This window comes from Lithobates pipiens, unplaced genomic scaffold, assembly GCF_037356315.1.
Source record: "Lithobates pipiens isolate NorthernLeopardFrog02 unplaced genomic scaffold, aLitPip1_a1.2 Scaffold_3, whole genome shotgun sequence".
In the NCBI taxonomy this organism is placed as follows: domain Eukaryota; kingdom Metazoa; phylum Chordata; class Amphibia; order Anura; family Ranidae; genus Lithobates; species Lithobates pipiens.
The window spans coordinates 194,599,008-194,622,893 of NW_027507790.1; the positions used below are offsets into that span (position 1 = coordinate 194,599,008).

The 23,886-nt window shown below is 44.5% G+C and overlaps 1 long non-coding RNA gene across 1 annotated transcript in view; it reads left to right on the top strand.

Annotated features, from left to right (window-relative positions):
* Positions 1–406: 406 nt before the first annotated feature.
* Positions 407–23,886, top strand: part of LOC143940869 (uncharacterized) — a 58,081-nt gene continuing 34,601 nt past the window's right edge. Inside the window, exon 1 of the long non-coding RNA XR_013263946.1 lies at positions 407–591. This is a non-coding gene — a long non-coding RNA (uncharacterized LOC143940869). The remainder of the gene's footprint in view (positions 592–23,886) is intronic.

The following is a 23,886-nucleotide window of genomic DNA, read 5'->3' on the forward strand; positions in this document are numbered from 1 at the left end:
GTTTGTTTTTCCGAGGTCATAAGTATATTTTCGAAATGAGAACAAGTTGTGTTTTTACCTGGTAGGTTAAAGGAGGACAATAATGGCATATCTCTTTCTTTATAGCAGACTATTATCCCCCCTAATGCTGCATAATTACATATACTCTAATGCTGCATAATTACACATCCCCTCCCTATTGTGTACCTTTGCCTTGTAGGCCTGACAAGTTTTCATGTGTGAATGGTACAATATGTTCTTTTGTATAAATCAGCTTGTATTTCTCTTGACATTATGATAGGATAATAATTAAAGTTTTTTTTGTTTTTGTTTTTTTTGAGTAATTAACAGCTCTCCTCCTTAGCACAGGTGCACAGAAATCCATGGTATGGGTAATTATACCTGTGTTAATGTACAGCTCTGATACAGATGAAAGGTCCCTGATTTAAATGCTGCTAGATCATAAAAGGGCTTGCCCATTCATCATTCATTGTCGTCATAGAAACAGCTACTGTGGATTCCTGCACGTTCCCGACAATGCTGAGTCACTAATTGTGACCGTGAACAGCGCGAAAGGGACAGTTGGGAGTTCTAGATCTTTACATGGACAATGTAGGTGATTGTTGGGTAAATATACTCTGTCTGTGTAGGACAAATTGTTCATAAAGATGTAATTGTTTTGTTTGCTAAGGGCTCAGCAAAGATTTGAACGCACTGTGAGGTTTCTTTCATATGCAGTCATTCATTTCTATTATGCACAGACTGAAAGGCTCATTTATAACTAGAGCAAAGGGAAAACCATGGTGGCTCTGCATATGGAAGATCGGATCACATCAAACTTGGCCTAAAAATGGTTTTACTCTTCATTTGAAAGCGATAGACTTTATTCTTTATTATGCAATTAGCCCTGGAGCTCTCATTGTTGGCTATTCTTTTTAACCACTTCAGCCCCGGAAGAATTTACCCCCTTCCTGACCAGAGCACTTTTTGCGATTCGGCACTGCGTCGCTTTAACTGGTCGTGCGACGTGGCTCCCAAACACAATTGATGTCCTTTTTTTCCCCCCACAAATAGAGCTTTCTTTTGGTGGTATCTGATCACCTCTGTGGTTTTTATTTTTTACGCTATAAACAAAAAAGAGCCCCGATTTTGAAAAAAAAAACACATTTTTTTTTACTTTTTGCTATAATAAATATCTCCAAAATATATAAAAAAAGTTTAGGCCGATACGTATTTTTCTACATATTTTTGGCAAAAAGCGTTTATTGATTGGTTTGCGCAAAAGTTATAGTGTCTACAAAATAGGGGATAGTTTTATGGCATTTTTATTAATCATTTTTTTTATTAGTAATGGAGGCGATCTGCGTTTTTTATTGTGACTGCGACATTACGATGGACACATTGGACACCTTTGACACTATTTTGGGCCCATTGTTATTTATACAGCAATCAGTGCTATAAAAATACACTGATTACTGTGTAAATGACACTGGTAGGGAAGGGGTTGAACGCTAGGGGGTGATCAAGGGGTTAAGTGTGTCCTAGGGAGTGATTCTAACTGGGGGGGGTGGGCTTCCACTCACATGACAGTGATCACTGCTCCTGATGACAGGGAGCAGTGATCTCTGTCATGTCACAAGGCAGGATGGGGAAATGCCTGGTTTACCCCCATTGTTTTATTGTGACTGCGACATTATGGCAGACACATCGGACAATTTTGACACATTTTTGGGTCCATTGGCATTAATACAGCAATCAATGCTAAAAAAATTGCATTGATTACTATAAAAATGTCACTGGCCGTGAAGGGGTTAACCACTGGGTGGCGCTGTAAGGGTTAAGTGTGTCCTAAGGAGTGATTCTAACTGTGGGGGGGGCGTGGCTATGTGTGACACATCACTGATCAGCGCTCCCAATCACAGGGAGCAGAGATCAGTGACACTGTCATTAGGCAGAATTGGAAGATCCTTGTTTACATTAGCATCTCCCTGTTCTTCCTCACCGTGAGATGATCGCTGGTATGCCCACGGACATCGAATCCTTGGGACCCGCAATCATGGTAACAGGGCTCCTGGCAGGCGCACGCCCGCAAGCCGTCTCTTAAAGGACAACGTACAGGTACGTTAATCTGCCTGTATGCGCCCTTCTGCCACAGTATATCTGCGTGAGGTGGTCGGGAATCGGTTAAAGCTGAACTACACTGGATATGGATGAGCAACACAATCCAAAAACATTATTTTATTCATTTTTTATATACAAAGCAAACTGCTCAATCCATTCATGTATCCATGCTTTATTTTGCTGAGAATCATTTTGTTAAGCATCCCCTTGCATTTCTGGCCATGGCCATCTTGGGTAAAGGCAGATAATTCATGTAGCATTTACTTCCTGGAATCCATCTGCCCTTAGTTCAGACATGCAGGCAGGAGGGTGTGCTTAGATAATGTCCATACAGATAAGAATATGATAAAGGTATTTTGTGAATCCAATAACAAAAAATGTAAGTCATAATTCATATGCCAACATATGAAGTTCACTTTAGTACTCAGTAATTAAATTTAATTGTGCTCCGATCATGCATAAAGTGATAGGTGTTGTGAATCGTTATGCTCCTCTACACCCCTGCACACACTATCACTCACCAGATATAAGGACCCGATTTTTGGTGGGTCATTTTGCTCTCAAGTATAATTCCTGTTAGCTGGACTGTTACATCCCCTCTCCTCTCCTCCTTGACTCGATATCAGTGAATTGCTCCAAAAAAAGGAATCAAACACTCTCCATAGTGTAACCCCATTTTAATAATCGATAACTGGCAAACATAAATAGGAATAAAGCTCACATTTGTCCGTGCCTTATCCGGCACCCAGCGATTTAAGCAATGGCCGCTGGCGGCCTACTCCCACATGAGTATCGGCGTGCACTCCAGTCGATGGAACTTGCATTATCAGATGTGACGTACTGGACCACGTATCCTCGCCTCGATGGCGAAACGCTTATAAAAATCTATTGTATAAAAAAAGGATTAAGGCTATACTGTAAGTCAGAGTTCACACTGCCGCGATCTGAATGTCGTGCAACTTTGCCAAGCGACTTTGACGCAACTTTGAATCAACTTCAGCGAATGCCTGTGTATTCATCCATGTCTTTATGGACCTTACTTTGTGCACTGGTCCTAACCATTTGGTGGAGGAGAGATTATGATGTGGGGTTGTTTTTCAGTGGTTGGGCTTGGCCCCTTAGTTCCAGTGAAGGGAACTCTTAGGGCATCAGCATACCAAGACCTCATCGTCCTCTTTGTTCCTCCCAAGACCGCCTGTTCTCTAGCTCCCTCATCATTTCCTTCCATATTCACCTCTAGGACTTCTCCTGAGCCTCTCCCATCCTCTGAAATACCCTACCCCATGGGTCTCAAACTGGCGGCCCTCCAGCTGTTGCGAAACTACAAGTCCCATCATGCCTCTGCCTGTGGGAATCATGCTTGTAACTGTCAGCCTTGCAATGCCTCATGGAACTTGTCGTTTCTCAACAGCTGGAGGGCCACCAGTTTGAGACCCCTGTCCTACCCTAATCTGTCAGACTATCTACAAATCTATCTACTTTTAGGCGATCCCTGAAAACGTTTATCTTTGGAGAAGCCTGCCCTTCCTCCACCAAACAATGGTTCTTTTATTTTCTATATCAGCTCATGCCCCTTATTGCCCCTCATGCCCCTATTACCCTTTTCTATAACTTGATCCTCCCCCCCAGACTGTAATCTCTAATGAGCAGGGCCCTCTAATTCTTCCTTAATTGAATTATCTTGTAATTGTACTTTCTGCCCTACTGTTGTAAAGCACTGTACAAAGTCTCAGGGCTATATAAATCCTGTATTATAATAATAATAATAATAATAATAATAATAACAATTTTGGACAATTTCATGCTCCCAATTTTATGGAAACAGTTTGGCCCCTTTCTGTTCCAACATGACTGTGCACCAGTGCACAAAGCGAGGCCCATAAAGACATGGATGAGCGAGTTTGGTGTGGAGGAACATGACTAGCCTGCACAGAGCCCTGACCGCACCCCAATAGAACACCTTTGGGATGAATTAGAGCAGAGACTGCAAGCCAGGTCTTCTTGTCCACATCAGTCCCTGACCTCACAAATGTGCTTCTGGAAGAATGGTCATACATTCCCATAGACACACTCCTAAACCTTGTGGACAGCCTTCCCAGAAGAGTCAAAGCTGTTAAAGACTGCAAAGGTTGGGCCAACTTAATACTCAACCCTACAAACTAAGACTGGGATGCCATTATAGTCCAATACTTTTGTTAATATAGTGTATGTATTTAATCTATGTATTTAGCAATATGCAAAGTGTGCAGAACAATCGTTAATTATGTTTAGTTGTGCTAACTTCTCCAAACTATGTAACATCTAACTGTTACAAAGTTACTATTAAGGATTAAGACGATTCTGGTGTTTATATAATTGCTGTGGCTAGGTTGGGTTAACGTAATCTGCACATCATTTTTTTCTTTGTTCTCTGCCTTATTAAATAAGCGTGATTGTTTTACAGTTTCTGAACTGAATCTTAACACGCACTGTAAGCTGGTTTCTTAGTCCCTGGAAGACAAGATCCCTGCAAGTATATCTGGCAGAACAGCTTATATAGTCCCCCCCCCCCTTCCCAATTCACTACAATTATATTCTTTAATGTCAGGCAGAAGGAACAATAAAACAGATGTACTGTCGGTAGAAGTGTTCTCTTCTTATAAACTGACTCCCAGAGAAGCGGCACAGAGGGAAGTGGCTGTGTGGTTTTTTTTTTTTCCTCCTTAGATGCACATTACATCATGTTCTTCTTTTAGATCATTATGTCATCCCTGCCCAAGCGCATTATACAGGGTTGCATCAGCAGGAGCTATTTTTGAGGAGTGCTGCAGTGTTTCAATGGAGCTGCTGAGAAGCACTCAGAGATGTATAAGATTCATAATTTGCCAGAGATTAGAAATAAAGGAAAGCCGGGCATATCAGATAACATACATTTTCATTAGCCTTATTATTGAAATGGGCTGCACATTGAAGCCATAAGTATTCAGTCGCTTCCTGCACGATATCTGCTATGCATTCTTCAATATAACAATGATGTATACAATCAGGTAACACCCTTTATATACAGAGATGGCTGTGCTGACCCAATTATCAATGCACAGCACAGATTGGCAGCTTCACGTTGGAAACAGGGTATCCGGGGATATGTAAAAAAGCATGTTAAAGTGAACCTGGCAGTCACTTAGATGGACCCTTCAACCTTGTCCATTCCTTTGCAGTGCATTCGAGCACATGATTTTGTATGCAGTATTTTGCACATTAATATGTGTTGCCTTAAAGCCTAACTCCACTTTTGTTGAGAAAAAAAACATTCCCCTCTGGGTGATCTATGTACATTACAAGGATTTTAACAAACTTTGTTGCAGATTCCTATCTTTTGTTATTCTGAAGAAATCCCTGTGTGTATGTCTACATGGGGACATTAGTCTAATGGGAGTGGTTTCATAATTATCAATCAGCTGTACACCTACAGGGCTCTAATGAAGAAAGCTGCTGGGCCTGCATTCCTTTAGATGTGATTTCCTGTTGGAAGTATCTCACCAAATATGACATTTTTGTTGCAGGAGATGCCTGAAATCTGACTTGTATCTTAGGGCAGACTTCTGGCAAAATCAGTGAGCAAATCCCACAAGCAGGAAATTATGTTTTGGGGCGACGTTCTGTACACATTCTGTGTATAGAACACCTCCAGGTAGCCATATTGCATTGCATTTACAGAAAATTACAAAGCTGCAGATTAAAAAGGAAAGGTCATTTTTAATACTATTTAATTATAATATGACTTGTGTCGCAATTGTATACACTATATACAGTTGCGACACATATATACACTATATACACTATTTTCTTTACGTATTTGCTATTTTATTTTTCCCAATGAAAGTGGATTAACCCTTTAAAGCCTAAGTTAGTTTAAAACAGAACAAGACTTTTACATTTAACCCTTTCACTGGCAGAGCTGTTTTTGTGTTTTTAGCAAAAAAATAAAATAATTTAGGCCTGAAGATTACAACCCCCAAACATTATATATTTTCGGAAAGCAGGCACCTTGGAGAATAAAATAGGGCATCGCTCTATCACATGACATTTGTGCAATGGGTTATCCATTGCACAGATCCAAAAATGCATTAAAGTTAATTTTAGGACATTTTTGGTAGAATATAAATGTTGAGGTTGTGTAAATAGATACCCAACATGTAAAGCTTTCAATTTGAGCGTGCCCACAAAAAGACAACAAACATTGGTACCGCTATAGGTAATTTCTTTAGTGTTAACTATGAATATTGTCCACTGCTCTCACTCAGACGTGCACCCTTTCCACCCCCTTCTTTATTCATAGAAGCTATACTTTAGCATCCACAAATGAAAAGCCCTCTAGGAATGGGGGAGGCAGACTTTTCATTCATCTACCTGTCCTCGATAGATTGCTTTTTATTCATGGAAGTTATATAGTACAGCTTCCATGAATGGAGGGAGGGGTTCAAAGGGTGGCCATAGTTGGCACTCTTGATAAATTTCTGTAACGGGTCCCCCCGGCTTTATTCACCCCTTCAGCACTGGAAGATTATGGCTGCAGAGTATAGGAGGAGGGCAGAGAACAAAGCCTGTAAACTATGGAAGCATGGGTACACTTCAGCCTACTGTAAATGTAAGTACTGTGCCTTGTGCTAATTAAAAAAAAGTTTTACCTAAACTACCTTTGCTTTGCATGTTGACCATAGAAAAGAAACTTCCCTTTGGCATGTGTATTGTGGTATGCTGAAGTACATGAATGTTGTATGAGACCAGAACCTTGTATAACTAGAACCTTCAGGGCCCAGGTGCAAGAAACCTTAACAAGCTCACCTGACTCCCTGCTGGAGCCCCCAATGGTAGCTGAATGTCAGGCTCAACCTTTATGACCCTGTTTGTCTTTCTCTGTTGCCTCAAAATGAATGGACAGGAATAGCTCTGTACAGAGCTACCCATGCATTCATAAACTGACGTATAGAAAATACAGTTTACTATGCCTCTGTTATGAATGAACAGAGTCATTGATCAGTAGGGATTAACAACTCTATTCATTAAGACATGGAAGGGGCCGGTAAATTATATCTTCTCCGGTCTCCATTCTGACAGATCCCCCCGCAGTAGCCTACGGGAGAGGGGGCGGGGGAACCTGGCAGCACTGCAGGGGATGAGTGAGAGTACACAGGAGCTCAGAACAGCAAGATGTGAATAGAAGGAGTGGTGGGATGGCGAGTGGAGGTATCAATCCTCTCCATTGTCTTTCTGCAGCCGCTGAAAGGCTGCAGATGCAAAGTGGAGGGGATTGGTTGCTCTATATGCCACCCCTCCTATCCATGTGTACAGGGGCTGCATAGGCCCCCTGCAGCATGGGGTCAGGTTGCAATTGTGACCCCCTATACGCATGCCCCTGTATGAGGCATATATATTGTGGCGCACAGAAGCACAAGTGCATTGCAGACTACTATAATTGCATTGGAGTGCCATGCTAAATAAAAATGAATTGTGGTAATGCGCAATACAACAGTATGAAGCCAGCCTAAAAGTATACAAGCAAATGCAGAAGCACACTGACTCTTTTAAATAGTTCAGCTACATTATAAAATTTGTTAGTGATTAGGCTAGAGCTACAATAGTGATTTTTAGCCGTGCCACAAAATGCACTAGAGATTAATTACAAATGTTGAACATGGTTCCCCCCATTAGTTTCTGCCAACATCATTTGAGCAATAAGGAATTTCCCATGCTGGTCATTGTGGTAAGTGAATTCCCTACATCACTTTTAATATTTAAGTCTGTAATGCTGGGCTGGTTATTTCAAATATATGTTGTAAAAACCCAAAAACTAAAAATTATTTGTGCAGCTCTAGTTTTAAAGAGAAGCTTTACGCCAATCATGTTTTTTTTTTATCATCCCCCTCTTACCTATTTCGCCAGGTTATCCAGAACTGCCCCAGATCTTGCACTCTTAGGCCGCGTACACACGCGGGGACTGTTTGCCCAACTTTGTCCGCTGAACAGTGTTTCGGCAAACAGTCCGCTCGTGTGTGGGCTTTCAGCGGACAGTTTCAGCGAACAGTCCGCTGAACAAGGTTTTTCGGAAATTCCGAAAAACTGTCCGCTGAAACCTTGTTTCAGCGAACAGTCCCCTCGTGTGTAGGCTTGTTCGTCAAACTAAGTTCCGCACATGCTCAGAAAGGATTTACACGCCGAAAGTTATAATGCAGTGTATAGGACGTCGTATTTTTCGTCCCGTCGTACGTGCCGTTCACGTCATCGCGCACGGTTTCAGCAAACTGTTCGTCCGTCGTGTGTGGCCATGTCCGTCCATGCTAATTTTGAGCGGACTGTTTGCCGAAACTGTTTGACGGACAAAGTTGGGCGAACAGTCCCCGCGTGTGTACGCGGCCTTATGTTTTAGTAAATCAACCCCTGTATGAACATTGTACACATTTGAGACACAGAATCTCATCCTGCTTAAAAGGATGCAATTTGGCAGGCAGGAAGTAGGCATTTATCAGACAAAAATATGAAACGAAAATGTATTTCCTCAAATGTTGTATAACAATTAAACAGATTTGTTTGATGCACTGAATGACATCTTTTTTAATCCAAGGAATTGCAGAAGCGGGACAAGCCATACTTACATACATTTTTAGAGATGTGAAAATTTGTAAAGAGAATAAAGAATAAATAGGATTACATTTGAGGAGTAGAGAGAAGTCATATTTCAGACCAAATTCACGTGTACTGTTATTTTTTCATATACACAATTTATTTTTTTCTTATTAATAGGCAGTTGAAGAGAGAACAAGCAGACTCCATTTTTATAAAAAAATTTATAAAACAATATTCGCCTGTGGCAAAAGGAGAAAAATAAGTATATTTGTTTGGCCACAAAATGCAGTCATTAAATGAGAACAGGTGGTTTCTATTTAAAGAATCATTGTCTTTGCAAAACAGATGTCTAAAAATCCAGTTTTGAGTTTGATTGATGCCAGCACACTGTAAAGCAACGCACATATTCTTGCAGGTCACAGGATATTACCCTCCCAAAAATTTAAATTCTTTGCAATAGTCAAACTTTGTAAAAAAAAATGGGATTGGAATGCCAGTGGTGCTAACACGCCATAATTCTACAGAAATATTAGTGCAGCACACATGATGTTAAAATTCTGTGCAAAAAAAGATGATATTGGTGCAAAAACACTTTAACCCTAAAAAATATTCATATAACCCACAGGATGTTATTTGATCAGTCATTCCACAATCTTTGCAACTGTGAAAGTGCTTTGAAACAATTGGGTGTAATGTGGATCATGAGGGTTGGCAACCAATTATGGTCCCTATGATACAAATCGCAGGTTCATTTTACAGGCTTTGGAGCATAAACAAGCACATCCACCATAAATTAGGGGAGGTGAAGGAATCACAGTGCTGAGGTGGCTAAGGGTGACATTGTCCTCAACTATCTTCCCCTAGTCATGTACAACTCCTGGAGTTTTGAGGGATGAAACCCACCCCTGGAATCTGTGAATGTCCTCCTTCTCCTCATAAACAATGCCAAGGCAACCAAACTCCCCCTCGTGCTCCTCCTGCACCTGCTGATGCCTCACAGGGATGTGTCCCCATATAGCAGGCCCTGAGATAACAGGAAGTCGTTGTCTTCCTCCTGTTGCTGTATCTAGAGTGCTCCATCTATAAGGCCATGCAGCTCCAGCTTGAAGACTACAGAAATTGTGATGCTGATGCCGGCATTGTCATAGCTCACCATTCTGGTTGCCTCCTCAAATAGTAATGTATCCTCTGTGAGGGGTCACTGACACAGGGAGAGGAACCCCCACTCCCCTTTGTGCCATATTTGCACAGATACTCATTTATAGCCTGCTGATGCATGTGCAGTCACTATTTCACAATAAAGGATCCTAAGAAAATTAAACACAAATACAATAGAGCTGAATGACAAGAAAGTACAAGTACCTACACCATTACTAGAAAAATAAAGCCTTTTTTTAAAAGTTAATGCTGAGGAAAAATATAGAAAAAAAAATTAACAACTTAAACAAAGAACATAAATAACTAAAAAATAAGTTGTTGCCAACACACGTACACACAAAAAGGAATCCTAAAAATAACTGTTGGGTCTCATAAATGCACAGTGAATGCAGGTGGGCTCAACTTTCCTTAGCTATACAAAATGTGATTCGCAGCAATATATCACTATCAATATACACCATTGAATATACATTATATTACCAAAAGTATTGGGGCACCCCAGGAATAGGATTCAATATTGAGCTGGCCCACCCTTTGCGGCTATAACAGCTTCAACTCTTCTTGGAAGGCTGTCCACAGGGTTTAGAAGTATGTCTATGGAAATGTTTGACCATTCTTGCAGAAGCACATTTGTGAGAGCAGGCACTGGTATGGACGAGAGGGCCTGGCTTGCAGTCTCCACTCTAATTCATCCCAAAGGTATTCTATTGGGTTGAGATCAGGGCTCTGTGCAGGCCAGTCAAGTTCCTCCACCCCAAACCCGCTTCCAGCATCCCCAGAAGAGTTAAAGCTGTTATAGCTGCAAAGGGTGGGCCAACTCAAGATTGAACCCTACGGACTAAGACTGGGATGCCATTAAAAATTCATGTGCGTGTAAAGGCAGGTGTCCCAATACTGAAATATATTGCTTAAGTGCTACATATAACACATTCATATATAAATACAGAAAATTATTCATCTCAAATATATGTATTGGAAGCCAATGAATCATAGTGGGGTGTCAAATAAATATACTTATAGTGAAACGAGTAAGCAGGACTTTATATAAGTATACATATAGATTTTCTCATATATATATGTATACATATATATATATATATATATATATATACAGCGCTTACAGAAATATATGTGCTCATATAAAGTGCTGGAGTGCTCATAAAATATATTTCTAAAATGCTACATATAAACGCATTCATATATAAATATATATAAAATATATATAAAATACAGAAATCAAAATAAAGTGCTTTAGTGCTCCAATGATAATTCCAGGTGCTGTGTGCCACGCTCCCCTCTTGTGACCCCACTAACCAGAAATTCTGGGTTATATACGCTTGTGATCTATTGATCTGGTGAGATGGGATGAATTCCTTAGAAACTCTCCATATAAACAGGGGTCTTGGGGGTGGCCAGAAAAATAGAAAGACATGCTATTCTATTATCAATGACTTTCAATGAGTGTTTTCTGTATTACAGGAGCCGATAATTCATTATAGCCACGTTCGACTCAAACTCGAAGCTCATCCCTAAACAGCAGTATGGTCTTGGCCACCATGCTGCAGCTCAGTTTTAGGGTCTTAGCAATCCTATTATAGCCTAGGCCATCTTTATGTAGAGCAACAATTCTTTTTTTCAGATCCTCAGAAAGTTCTTTGCCTTGAGGTGCCATATTGAACTTCCAGTGACCAGTATGAGAGAGTGAAAGTGATAAATAGTGATGGCCGAACGGTTCGCCCGGCGGTCGTTTCGCGGCGAATTTCCGACATTCGCGGTCCGCACGTTCGAACGCCTTTTTCCGTCGTTCGCCGCGGCGGACTTACGTGTTTAATGTATACAAGAACTTTAACCTTTGGTGACACGTTTATCATGTGATACAGGACAGCCAATTGAGACATGACAGCACATGGACACTTGTACATTCCCCCTAACCTATAAATACACCCGATCCGGTGGCCATTTTACATTCTTTCTTCTGTTACGATAGGGACAGGTTCCTGTGTGGAGTAGGGAGAGATAAACCACTAGCTATTTGGTACACAAAAGTTCTTTTCAGGACTGGTATAGGTGTTAGGTGTTGATAGGTTTGCTGTGCTGCTGATTCTTGCAGCAGCCTGAGTGTCTTTTGTTAGTTTAGAGAAAGGGAAAGGACGGTGTATGCTACAGGGACAGCCAGATTAGTCTTTCATCATCATCATCATCATCATCATCATTAGCTGTTACTATCAAGGTCCACAAAAGAGCTGTTCCAGTAACCACTAATCGTTCTCTTTTTTTGCCAATTTGTATAGGGACAGGAAGGAAGCAGTGTTGTCAGGCAGTGAGGGTAATTTTAAAGACTTGCTGTTATTATTAGTTCCACAAAGGTTCTTTTCAGGACTGGTATCAGTGGTACAGTAATAGGCTTGTACATGTATAATATTCTTTCTTCCAAATATAGAAAGGATATTATACTTGACTGCTGCCCTTCTGCTGCAGTCTGCTAAACATTCACAACTCACTTGTTCCACAAAAGTTCTTATAAGGACTGGTAACTTGGTATAGGGTGCTACGGTACATAGGCTTGAGTGCGGTACAGTCTGCTGTTCTGTAAGGACCGCTATCGGTCCACAATAGATAGGGTTGACGTGCACCACTGCTGACCGCTGCCCTATACTGCAGCAGTCCTTCAGCGGTATAGGGACTGACGTACAGTCTGCTAATCACTAACACACAACCTGCTTGTTCCACAAAAGTTCTTATAAGGACTGGTAACTTGGTATAGGGTGCTACGGTACATAGGCTTGAGTGCGGTACAGTCTGCTGTTCTGTAAGGACCGCTATCGGTCCACAATAGATAGGGTTGACGTGCACCACTGCTGACCGCTGCCCTATACTGCAGCAGTCCTTCAGCGGTATAGGGACTGAGGTACAGTCTGCTAAACACTAATACACAACCTGCTTGGTCCACAAAAGTTCTTATAAGGACTGGTAACTTGGTATAGGGTGCTACGGTACATAGGCTTGAGTGCGGTACAGTCTGCTGTTCTGTAAGGACCGCTATCGGTCCACAATAGATAGGGTTGACGTGCACCACTGCTGACCGCTGCCCTATACTGCAGCAGTCCTTCAGCGGTATAGGGACTGACGTACAGTCTGCTAATCACTAACACACAACCTGCTTGTTCCACAAAAGTTCTTATAAGGACTGGTAACTTGGTATAGGGTGCTACGGTACATAGGCTTGAGTGCGGTACAGTCTGCTGTTCTGTAAGGACCGCTATCGGTCCACAATAGATAGGGTTGACGTGCACCACTGCTGACCGCTGCCCTATACTGCAGCAGTCCTTCAGCGGTATAGGGACTGACGTACAGTCTGCTAATCACTAACACACAACCTGCTTGTTCCACAAAAGTTCTTATAAGGACTGGTAACTTGGTATAGGGTGCTACGGTACATAGGCTTGAGTGCGGTACAGTCTGCTGTTCTGTAAGGACCGCTATCGGTCCACAATAGATAGGGTTGACGTGCACCACTGCTGACCGCTGCCCTATACTGCAGCAGTCCTTCAGCGGTATAGGGACTGAGGTACAGTCTGCTAAACACTAATACACAACCTGCTTGGTCCACAAAAGTTCTTATAAGGACTGGTAACTTGGTATAGGGTGCTACGGTACATAGGCTTGAGTGCGGTACAGTCTGCTGTTCTGTAAGGACCGCTATCGGTCCACAATAGATAGGGTTGACGTGCACCACTGCTGACCGCTGCCCTATACTGCAGCAGTCCTTCAGCGGTATAGGGACTGACGTACAGTCTGCTAAACACTAATACACAACCTGCTTGGTCCACAAAAGTTCTTATAAGGACTGGTAACTTGGTATAGGGTGCTACGGTACATAGGCTTGAGTGCGGTACAGTCTGCTGTTCTGTAAGGACCGCTATCGGTCCACAATAGATAGGGTTGACGTGCACCACTGCTGACCGCTGCCCTATACTGCAGCAGTCCTTCAGCGGTATAGGGACTGAGGTACAGTCTGCTAAACACTAATACACAACCTGCTTGGTCCACAAAAGTTCTTATAAGGACTGGTAACTTGGTATAGGGTGCTACGGTACATAGGCTTGAGTGCGGTACAGTCTGCTGTTCTGTAAGGACCGCTATCGGTCCACAATAGATAGGGTTGACGTGCACCACTGCTGACCGCTGCCCTATACTGCAGCAGTCCTTCAGCGGTATAGGGACTGACGTACAGTCTGCTAAACACTAATACACAACCTGCTTGGTCCACAAAAGTTCTTATAAGGACTGGTAACTTGGTATAGGGTGCTACGGTACATAGGCTTGAGTGCGGTACAGTCTGCTGTTCTGTAAGGACCGCTATCGGTCCACAATAGATAGGGTTGACGTGCACCACTGCTGACCGCTGCCCTATACTGCAGCAGTCCTTCAGCGGTATAGGGACTGAGGTACAGTCTGCTAAACACTAATACACAACCTGCTTGGTCCACAAAAGTTCTTATAAGGACTGGTAACTTGGTATAGGGTGCTACGGTACATAGGCTTGAGTGCGGTACAGTCTGCTGTTCTGTAAGGACCGCTATCGGTCCACAATAGATAGGGTTGACGTGCACCACTGCTGACCGCTGCCCTATACTGCAGCAGTCCTTCAGCGGTATAGGGACTGACGTACAGTCTGCTAAACACTAATACACAACCTGCTTGGTCCACAAAAGTTCTTATAAGGACTGGTAACTTGGTATAGGGTGCTACGGTACATAGGCTTGAGTGCGGTACAGTCTGCTGTTCTGTAAGGACCGCTATAGGTCCACAATAGATAGGGTTGACGTGCACCACTGCTGACCGCTCACCTATACTGCAGCAGTCCTTCAGCGGTATAGGGACTAAGAGTTTTGTCACAGGGTCATTTAAAAAATGACATGCAGAGGAAGAGGCAGGCCCTTCCGCAGGGGTGGTAGGGGTAGGGCAGGAGCAACAGGCTTGAGCCAAAGTGGGAAGTTGCAGAAGGTGCGTTCAATTACTTTAAAGGATGCACCAGACTTGGTTGAGTGGCTCGCTCAGCCTTACTCTTCTGCACCCTCCTCATCCTCTCGATCTGCACCCTCTTCTTCACTCTCTGCTATGTGCACCCCCAAAGACACTACCACCAACAACACGACCACCACCACCACCACCACATACCTTCCGCTTGAGTCACTGGAATTATTTTCCGATCCATATCAAGAGGACATTTCTGATGCGCAGCCACTCTTGGTATTGGATCAGGAAGAGGAGGTAGCAACAAGCGCTACTCAGCAGTCTGACGCCAGTACCCAGATCAGCCCAAGGAGGAGGTTGGTCCCCGGTGTTGCTGCCTACTCCGAGATCTCTACTTATAGCGGTGGGGAAGGTGACGTTGATGATGACGTGTCTAGTGATGTCACGTGGGTGCCCACAAGAGAGGAAGAGGAGGGGAGTTCAGAGGGAGATATGGACCAGCAGATAGGGAGGAGAAGCAGCAATGACTTACATTGCACAGCAGGGACAAAGCAGACTGCAAATGTATCAGGAGCGAGTCATCGACCATGTACGGTCACATCTGGCGCTCCCAGGACACCGGCACATGGCTCCGCAGTGTGGGCTTTTTTTAACGTGTCCGCTGCTGACAATAGCGTTGCCATCTGCAATCTTTGCAGTCAACGCGTTAGTCGCGGTAAGCCCAATACTCACCTAGGGACGACCGCCTTAAGAAGGCACATGAGCAGCCATCACCGAGCCCAGTGGGAGCAACGGAACACACAAAGCCACACTGCAGGCTCTCACCGTCCAGCCTCGTCTTCTACTTCTCCTTCTCCTCTCTCCTCACAATTGTCCTCCACTCCACCTTCCATCACGCCAAGCTCACATTTTTCTGCAAAAAGGCAGGCTTCCGTGGGCCTAATGTTTGAGCGTAAAAAAATGATGATGCCGGATAACCCTCTTGCCCAACGGTTGGCGGCTGGCTTGTCAGAACTCATAGCCCGCCAACTACTGCCATATAAACTGGTGGACTCAGAGGCCTTTCGCAAATTTGTGGCCATTGGAACACCACAATGGAAGGTCCCAGGAAGGAAGTATTTCTCAGAGAAGGGCATCCCAGAGCTATATGGCCATGTTCAGCGGCAAGTGAATGTATCTCTGGCACACAGTGTCGGTGCCAAGATACATCTGACCACAGACACGTGGTCTAGCAAACACGGGCAGGGAAGGTATATCAGTTTTACTGCCCACTGGGTGAACCTTCTGACGGCCGTCAAGCATGTAACCCGTGGCACCCGTGTAGATTTGGTTTTACCGCCACGGATTGCATGCAGGCCTGACTCTTCTTCTCCTCCTCCTACTCCATCCTCCTCCCTCTCCTCCTCAGCTGCCTCCTCCTTTTCCGCTGCTAGCGTCTCTTCCACTGCACCGCCCAAGCTCCCCAGAACCTATTCCACATGCCAGGTGAGACGTTGCCATGCCGTGCTGCGTCTGTTGTGCCTGGAAGCAAAGAGCCACACTGGCCCGGCACTCCTTTCAGCTTTGCGTTCACAGGCAGATGAGTGGCTAACACCGCTCAATTTGACAGTTGGTAAAGTGGTGTGTGACAACGGTGCCAATCTGCTTAGCGCATTGAAACAGGGCAAAATCACGCACGTGCCGTGCATGGCACACGTCTTAAACTTGGTCGTGCAGCGATTCCTTGTCAAATACCCTGGGGTCCAGGACATCTTGCGGCAGGCAAGGAAAATCTCGGCCCATTTCAGAAGATCTTACACGGCCATGGCTCGCCTTGCTGACATTCAGCGGCGACACCATCTGCCGGTCAGACGTCTTATTTGCGATTGCCCGACGCGATGGAACTCAACCTTCTATATGCTTGATAGGCTGCTCCAGCAGAAACGTGCAGTTAACGTCTACCTGTATGAACTCTGCGAAAGAAACGGTTCTGGGGAGCTGGGTTTTTTTTCACCGCGCCAGTGGCTGCTCATGCGCGACACATGCAGACTTCTGCGGCCATTTGAGGAGATCACCAAACTGGTCAGTCGCAGCCATGGCGCCATCAGTGACATGGTACCTTATGCCTTCTTTCTGGAGCGTGCATTGCGTCGTGTCATTGATCAGGCTGTGGAGGAGCAGGAGCGGGAAGATGAGGAAGTCGCAATGCTGGATGAATTCCCAGGGGGGGCTACTCTATCTGAGACAAGTCAACAACAGGAGTCTGATGAGGAGTCAGAGGAGGATGGTGCCGGGGCGGATGAGCAGGAGCAAGAAGAGCATGCTTTAAACCTTTCTGGGATCCCTGTTGTGCGTGGATGGGGAGAGGAGAATGAAGAGGACGACATTATCCTGGATGATGAGCAGGAGCCAGGCCACCACACCGCTTCCACTTTAGTGCAAATGGGGGCCTTCATGCTCCAGTGTTTTAATAGGGACCCCCGTATAAAAAGCATGAGGGTCAAGGACCAGTACTGGGTGGCAACGTACTTAGACCCCCGGTACAAACACAAAATGGCGGAAATGTTACCGCCGTCGCAGAGGGCTGTCAGAATGCAGCACTTCCAGGCCTTGCTTCGAGAAATGCTGCATTCTGCTTTTGCGTGCGCTGGCAGAGGAGCAATTCCCACTCCCAGAGAAGGATTTGCGGGTACCAATCCAACAGCGCCTGCAAGAAGAGGCCGGTTTGAAGATGTGTTGGTGACTTCGGATATGAGGTCATTCTTTCAGCCGACCCATCGACAGGTGTCATCCGGATCCAGCATCAGGGAACGCCTAGACCGTCAGGTGTCCGACTACATTGGGTTAACGGCCGATGTGGACGCTCTGAGGAGTGATGAACCCCTAGACTACTGGGTGGGCAGGCTTGACCTCTGGCCAGAGCTTGCCCAATTTGCAATCGAACTGTTGGCTTGCCCCTCATCCAGTGTCCTGTCCGAAAGGACGTTCAGCGCAGCAGGGGGGATTGTGACCGATAAGCGTACTCGCCTAGCTCACCACAGTGTTAACTACCTCACATTTCTAAAAATGAATGAGGCATGGATCTCGGAGGAATTCAACACATGTGACCAGTAGACCATGTATATGTCTATAAACTATTTTTTTAATCAAGCACACAGACCTTCTTAATTCATTTGGCTCACTTCCTTGACCCAAAAAAGCACACCGTACTATATGCCCCTACCCTCCTCTTTGAAGAGGTTGAGCGGTGTCATATTTCTACTGGGGCTGCTTATGATATCCCTGTGCTGTGCTGACTTCCTCCTGGGGGTTCTTATTATGAAGGGATCACACTATCCCTGTGCTGTGCTGACTTCCTCCTGGGGGTTCTTATTATGAGGGGATCACACCATCCCTGTGCTGTGCTGACTTCCTCCTGGGGCTGCTTACGGTGCTGCTGTCAGTGCTGTATGTCACGGTGCTGCTGTCAGCGCTGTATGTCACGGTGCTGCTGTCAGCGCTGTATGTCACGGTGCTGCTGTCAGCGCTGTATGTCACGGTGCTGCTGTCAGCGCTGTATGTCACGGTGCTGCTGTCAGCGCTGTATGTCACGGTGCTGCTGTCAGCGCTGTATGTCACGGTGCTGCTGTCAGCGCTGTATGTCACGGTGCTGCTGTCAGCGCTGTATGTCACGGTGCTGCTGTCAGCGCTGTATGTCACGGTGCTGCTGTCAGCGCTGTATGTCACGGTGCTGCTGTCAGCGCTGTATGTCACGGTGCTGCTGTCAGTGCTCTGTATTACGGTGCTGCTGTCAGATGCCTCTATCACGGTGCATGTGTCATTCCGGTATGTCACGCTGCTGGTGATCATCTCCTGCACCCTCTTCTTTGCCTACCCTGGTCCCTGACCTTCCCTCTCCTCCATTGCCTTCATTAGCTCCATAGTCCTGAATTGTTAGAACAATTTCCCAAATAAAATAAAAATGCTTGTAGTTATCGATCCCAAATTCACCTCATACATGTATTATGTCATTGTCCAGATGGTGGGACTACGTTTTACCCCCTAATAATTACCACGTGGCCGCAAATTCGACATGAAGGTTTGCAAAGTTCGCCTCCCATTGAAGTCAATGGGGCCCGCGGCGAACGTTCTGTTTCGCGAACGTTTGGGTCCGTTCGCATTTCGCGTTCGCGAAACGTCCCGTCGGAAGTTCGTCCATCACTAGTGATAAAACCAAATTTAACACACCTGAGACCTTGTAACACTAACGAGTCACATGACACCTAGGAGGGAAAATGACTCATTGGGCCCAATTTGGACATTTTCACTTAGGCCGCGTACACACGGGCGGACTGTCTGACGGACTTGGTCCGCTGAAACGTGTTTCAGGGGACAGTCCGCTCGTGTGTGGGCTTCAGCAGACTTTTTCAGCGGACAGTCTGGCGGACTAAGTCTTTCGGAATTTCCGTAATACAGTCCGTCCAACTTTGGTTTCAGCGGACAGTCCGCTCATGAGTAGGCTAGTTGGACGGACTAAGTATGGCGCATGCTCAGAAAGGATTTACACGGCCGAAGGTTGCATTGCAGTGTATTGGACGCCGTATTTCTAGTCCCGTCGTACGTGCTGTACACGTCATCGCGCAAGCTTTCAGCGGACTGTCTGTTCGTCGTGTGTGGTCAAGTCCGTTCATTCAAAAGTAGGACGGACTGTCTGTCGGATTGTCTGACGGACTTAGTTGGACGGACAATCCTCTCGTGTGTACGCGGCCTTAGGGGTGTACTCACTTTTGTTGCAAGCGGTTTAGACATTAATGGCTGTGTGTTGAGTTATTTTGAGGGGACCGCAAAGTTACACTTTTATTCAAGCTGTACACTCACTACTTTACATTGTAGCAACGTGTCATTTCTTCAGTGTTGTCACAGGAAAAGATAATAAAATATTCATAAAAATGTTAGAGGTGTACTCACTTTTGTGAGATACTGTATGTGGATTTAATTGGACTTTTTTCACTTTCATCTTCTCTCTATGTGGTTAATCAATTTCCACATCACATGAATTTTCACTCACTGTGTATTCAGGGCTGGATTAATAGCATCACGTGCTTGGTGCTGAGGATTTTAGTGGGCCTTTTACTGGGCACCCTTCTGCTTTCCAAGAGCCTTTGCTGGCATGCGCCCAAACTCAGAAGTGCGCAGCCGCACAGGCATAACACTAGGGAAGCCTGGCATTTGATTTGCCAAGTTTCTGTAAGGGCCATGCATTGGTGTGCATTCTGAGATGAAAGAGTGCAGCTGCACAGGCCTAACTCTATGGAAGCCCCAGACTTCTGTAAGAGCCCTGCATTGGCGTGCCCCAGGCTTCTGTTAGGACTGCTCATGCAGTGCCCATTATCAATCCCACCACCCTGCCCAGGTGGTGCATGTGGAATGCAGGGCCCGTCAGGGGAGATTTCTTCCCGTTGGCCCATTGCTTTCCATAACCTTTTTGAGTGGCTGGGCCTATATTAAGGTAGGGGCCTGGAGCTGCAGCTCCAATAGCCCCTACGTTAATCCAGCCCTGTGTGTATTCACTCTGTGTGATATATATTTATTAAGTTGACATGTTTTTATGTTTTGTTGATTTCATGACCTGTCAAGGTATACTAATGTTTATTGGTTGTTTTACACATATGATAATCTTGTAGTCATACAGATATATATATATATATATACTTTTTCTCACCTTAGCGCTGCACATATCTTTTCCAATTTCATTATACTATCTTGTGTCTTTTGCTGTGCTGGCTGCTTCCTCTATACCTAAGGTATCAGCGCTGTATTTTTCCCTTTCTATATTTACTGAAATGCAGCAGTCACAATGCAAAAAAAAAAAAAAAAGAACAATATCTCTCAAAACCTGACATGAATATAACGTTAAACAAGATAACTAGTTACTATATACTGGACCTAGCCAAGCCAAAACCCAAACAGGAAAAATTTAACCAGGATCAAAATAAGAGGTATAACTAATACAAGTTCAGGTGGCCTTGTTGCCCTCGGTGAATAAGTCTATTTAGTTTCACCTTGTAAAAATCACTTCCTCTAGCTGGTGGTGGGAATTCCCTGACAAGAGCCATGAATCCCAATGAGTCAACCTTATATTGATGAGCGTGAAAAAGAATCCTTTAATACGGGACTCTCCAAGATATTAGTCAAGACATCAGAAATATGATTCCTAATGCAATTCCAAAATGTATGTCTCTTTTTACCTACAAAAAAAAAAGGATCAGTGGCATTTAGCTTGCCCGCCATTAGATGGCTCTGATCTTATTATAGTATGGTAAAGGGAAAGTTGTAATTGGGGGTTAGCTCCCATTTTAGAGTAATCTAACCTCCAGTGATTTAATGGGTGAGGTTTGTGGCCACATAAATGACAGTGGTGGGTGAAGCCCAGTGTAGATGGGGCATGAGAGCTAAACCCTCCCAGAGCTGTGAAGATGTCCTGCAGTATTCATCTAAAGGGCCCTTTGCAGGACTAAAGTCCCATGTGAGGTGGTACAGAACATGGGTGAATAACTGTAGTCGCCCTATCTCCTCTGACCCTCATCTGTGGGTCCTGCAGCAGGCCTGGACAGAGCCCTCCTATGTGAGTAGTGATGAAGCCTTAGAATCAGTGCTACATCCAGAAGTGTACCTGGCTGGGTAGAGCAATAGAAGGGACAGTGAGAGGGAGAATAGTATACTAAAGAGGGCACCTTGATCCCCCTGACACTCAGCTGTGGGTTCTGTAATGAGGTGATGGAAACTCAACGGTGTGGAGCATACATGGGGGTAGTGGTCTCAAATGTGTGGTGCTCTCAAGGAGAGGAATGGAAATATAGAGGGAAGATGGCTTAAACATGTAAAGTTGTGCTCTGTACTGAAATAACTGTTACAGAATGTCTAACTTTACATGTGGCACTCTGCGTCAAAGCTTCTGCTACTATGTCTCTGTGATATGTCACAGAAAGCTTCAGTAAAGTGCAGAACAATGCTTTATGGTGTGGACATTCCTTTATTCTCAAATATTTGGGGCTCCGGCTGGGGATGTCATGAATGGGCCTATGGCCAGGAGCATAATACAATATGGCATAGGGTTCTTAACAACAGGTGTGTGGCTGTCCTATCTAAGAAGAAGTGGGGCAGTGACTGACTTGCACTGTTGGTGCCAACACCTGCCCAATCCTTGTCCCCTTTATGCACTAACAAAAGGCTTCTGGGACAGTAGCCTTTTATAATGTGTAGGCTGCATCTAAGAGCCATCATTGGAAAACCTTTGCACTTAAGTGACATCTGGTGCAAGACTTTGACCAAAGCCAGTTTTTGCAATTCATTATGAGACATTCAGCAGAGCAGATCTCGATGACTGTAAAGGCACAATGGTTTTTACCTTCATGTATTCTATGCATGAAGGTAAAAAAATCTCTGTGTCCAATACTCACGTGAGCCCCCTCTTAATCATGCGATGTTCATGAAAACCTTGGTTTTCTGGGGACTCACACTCCTGATTGGCTTTTGGTAGCAGCGGAAGCCATTGGCTCCTGCTGCTGTCAATCATAGCCAGTAAGCCAATCAGGAGATGGAGAGGGTGGGGCACACAGAGCGGCAGCTTGGGAGCGCACCTGCTTGGGTGCTCCCAGAGCAAGCTGCTTGCTTTGAGAGCACCCAGCAGGAGGGTGGAGCTAGGAGCACCAGCGTGGGACCTAAGAAGAGGAGGAACAGGACTGCTCTGTGTGAAACCATTGCATAGAGCAGGTAAGTATAACATGTTTGTTATTTTAATGTAAAAAAAAACAAGGGTTTAGTAACACTTTAAGGCTAAACAGATGAGGGTTTAGGACCAAACTCAGCGCCCTTGTTGAGTTGCATCTCTGCAGATGACAAATCTGTTAAAGTTAATTGAATAAAAAGCTCCCTTTTAATAAATTAACATTGAAATCTTTAGCATGCAGCTCTACTTTATTATGACATTTTACACCGCACGCTCTTCATATGATTCATCCAATATCTTTTTCCTTGACAGATTGTTCTATTTTAAATAGAAACATGTTCTGAGCTATTCAACCATTCTTCTATTAGCTCCATACAACACAAGGCCAAGAGCAAATTTATTTTTGTAAAAAATAAAAAGCATTGTGACACTGAACACCAGCAACCAATGCTAAGTACGGTAGTTTAATAACCTATATAATGCATGCTGCCTATTGAATTGCGCTCTAGCTCTTTTACCCTTAGTTGTTAAAGTTGGTCTGTACTTTTCTAGACAATGTTAATATATGATTGCACCAAACGTTCTACAGAATGTCACATGTAATGCAATGTTTAATGGAGAATTTCAGGTAAAAGCACAGACTCAGTGATAACAATGAAATATGTATAGCAATTTACATTTTATTCTGCTCTGTTTATGATCTATGGGTATCAGGGAACAATGGCCTGCTTCTGTGACCTTAGACAACAAAGTAGCCATTCCATGTAACACAGTTCCTTCCAGAATTATAGCCCCCTAACAACAATTCATAACTTATCTGTTAAGAGATTATTTTAAAGCGGTCCTCCACCCTGAAGTGGAAGTTCCACTCATCTGATCCCTCCCCCCCTCCGGTGCCACAATCGGCACCTTTCAGGGGGGAGGGGGGTGCAGTTACCTGGATAATCCAGGTATCTGCACCCACTTCCGGGACAAGTCTGCCGCAGACCGCCGCAGATGCCCTCCCGTTGTGTTCTGGGAAACACACAGTTCCCAGGACACAGCGGAGACCAGCAGAGACGCGCAGCGCGACTCGCGCATGCGCAGTAGGGAACCGGGCAGTGAAGCCGCAATGCTTCACTTCCCGATTCCCTGACAGAGGATGGCGGCGGGGTCAGCAGAGAGACGAGCGATTGCTCGTCATCTGCCGCCGACATCGCTGGACCCTGGGACAGGTAAGTGTCAATTTATTAAAAGTCAGCAGCTGCAATATTTGTAGCTACTGACTTTTAATATTTTTTTTTAAAGGTGCAGAGCCACTTTAAATTGTGACCTTGGATATCGCAGCATTTTGCATAGACAAAACGATAGGACATAACCTG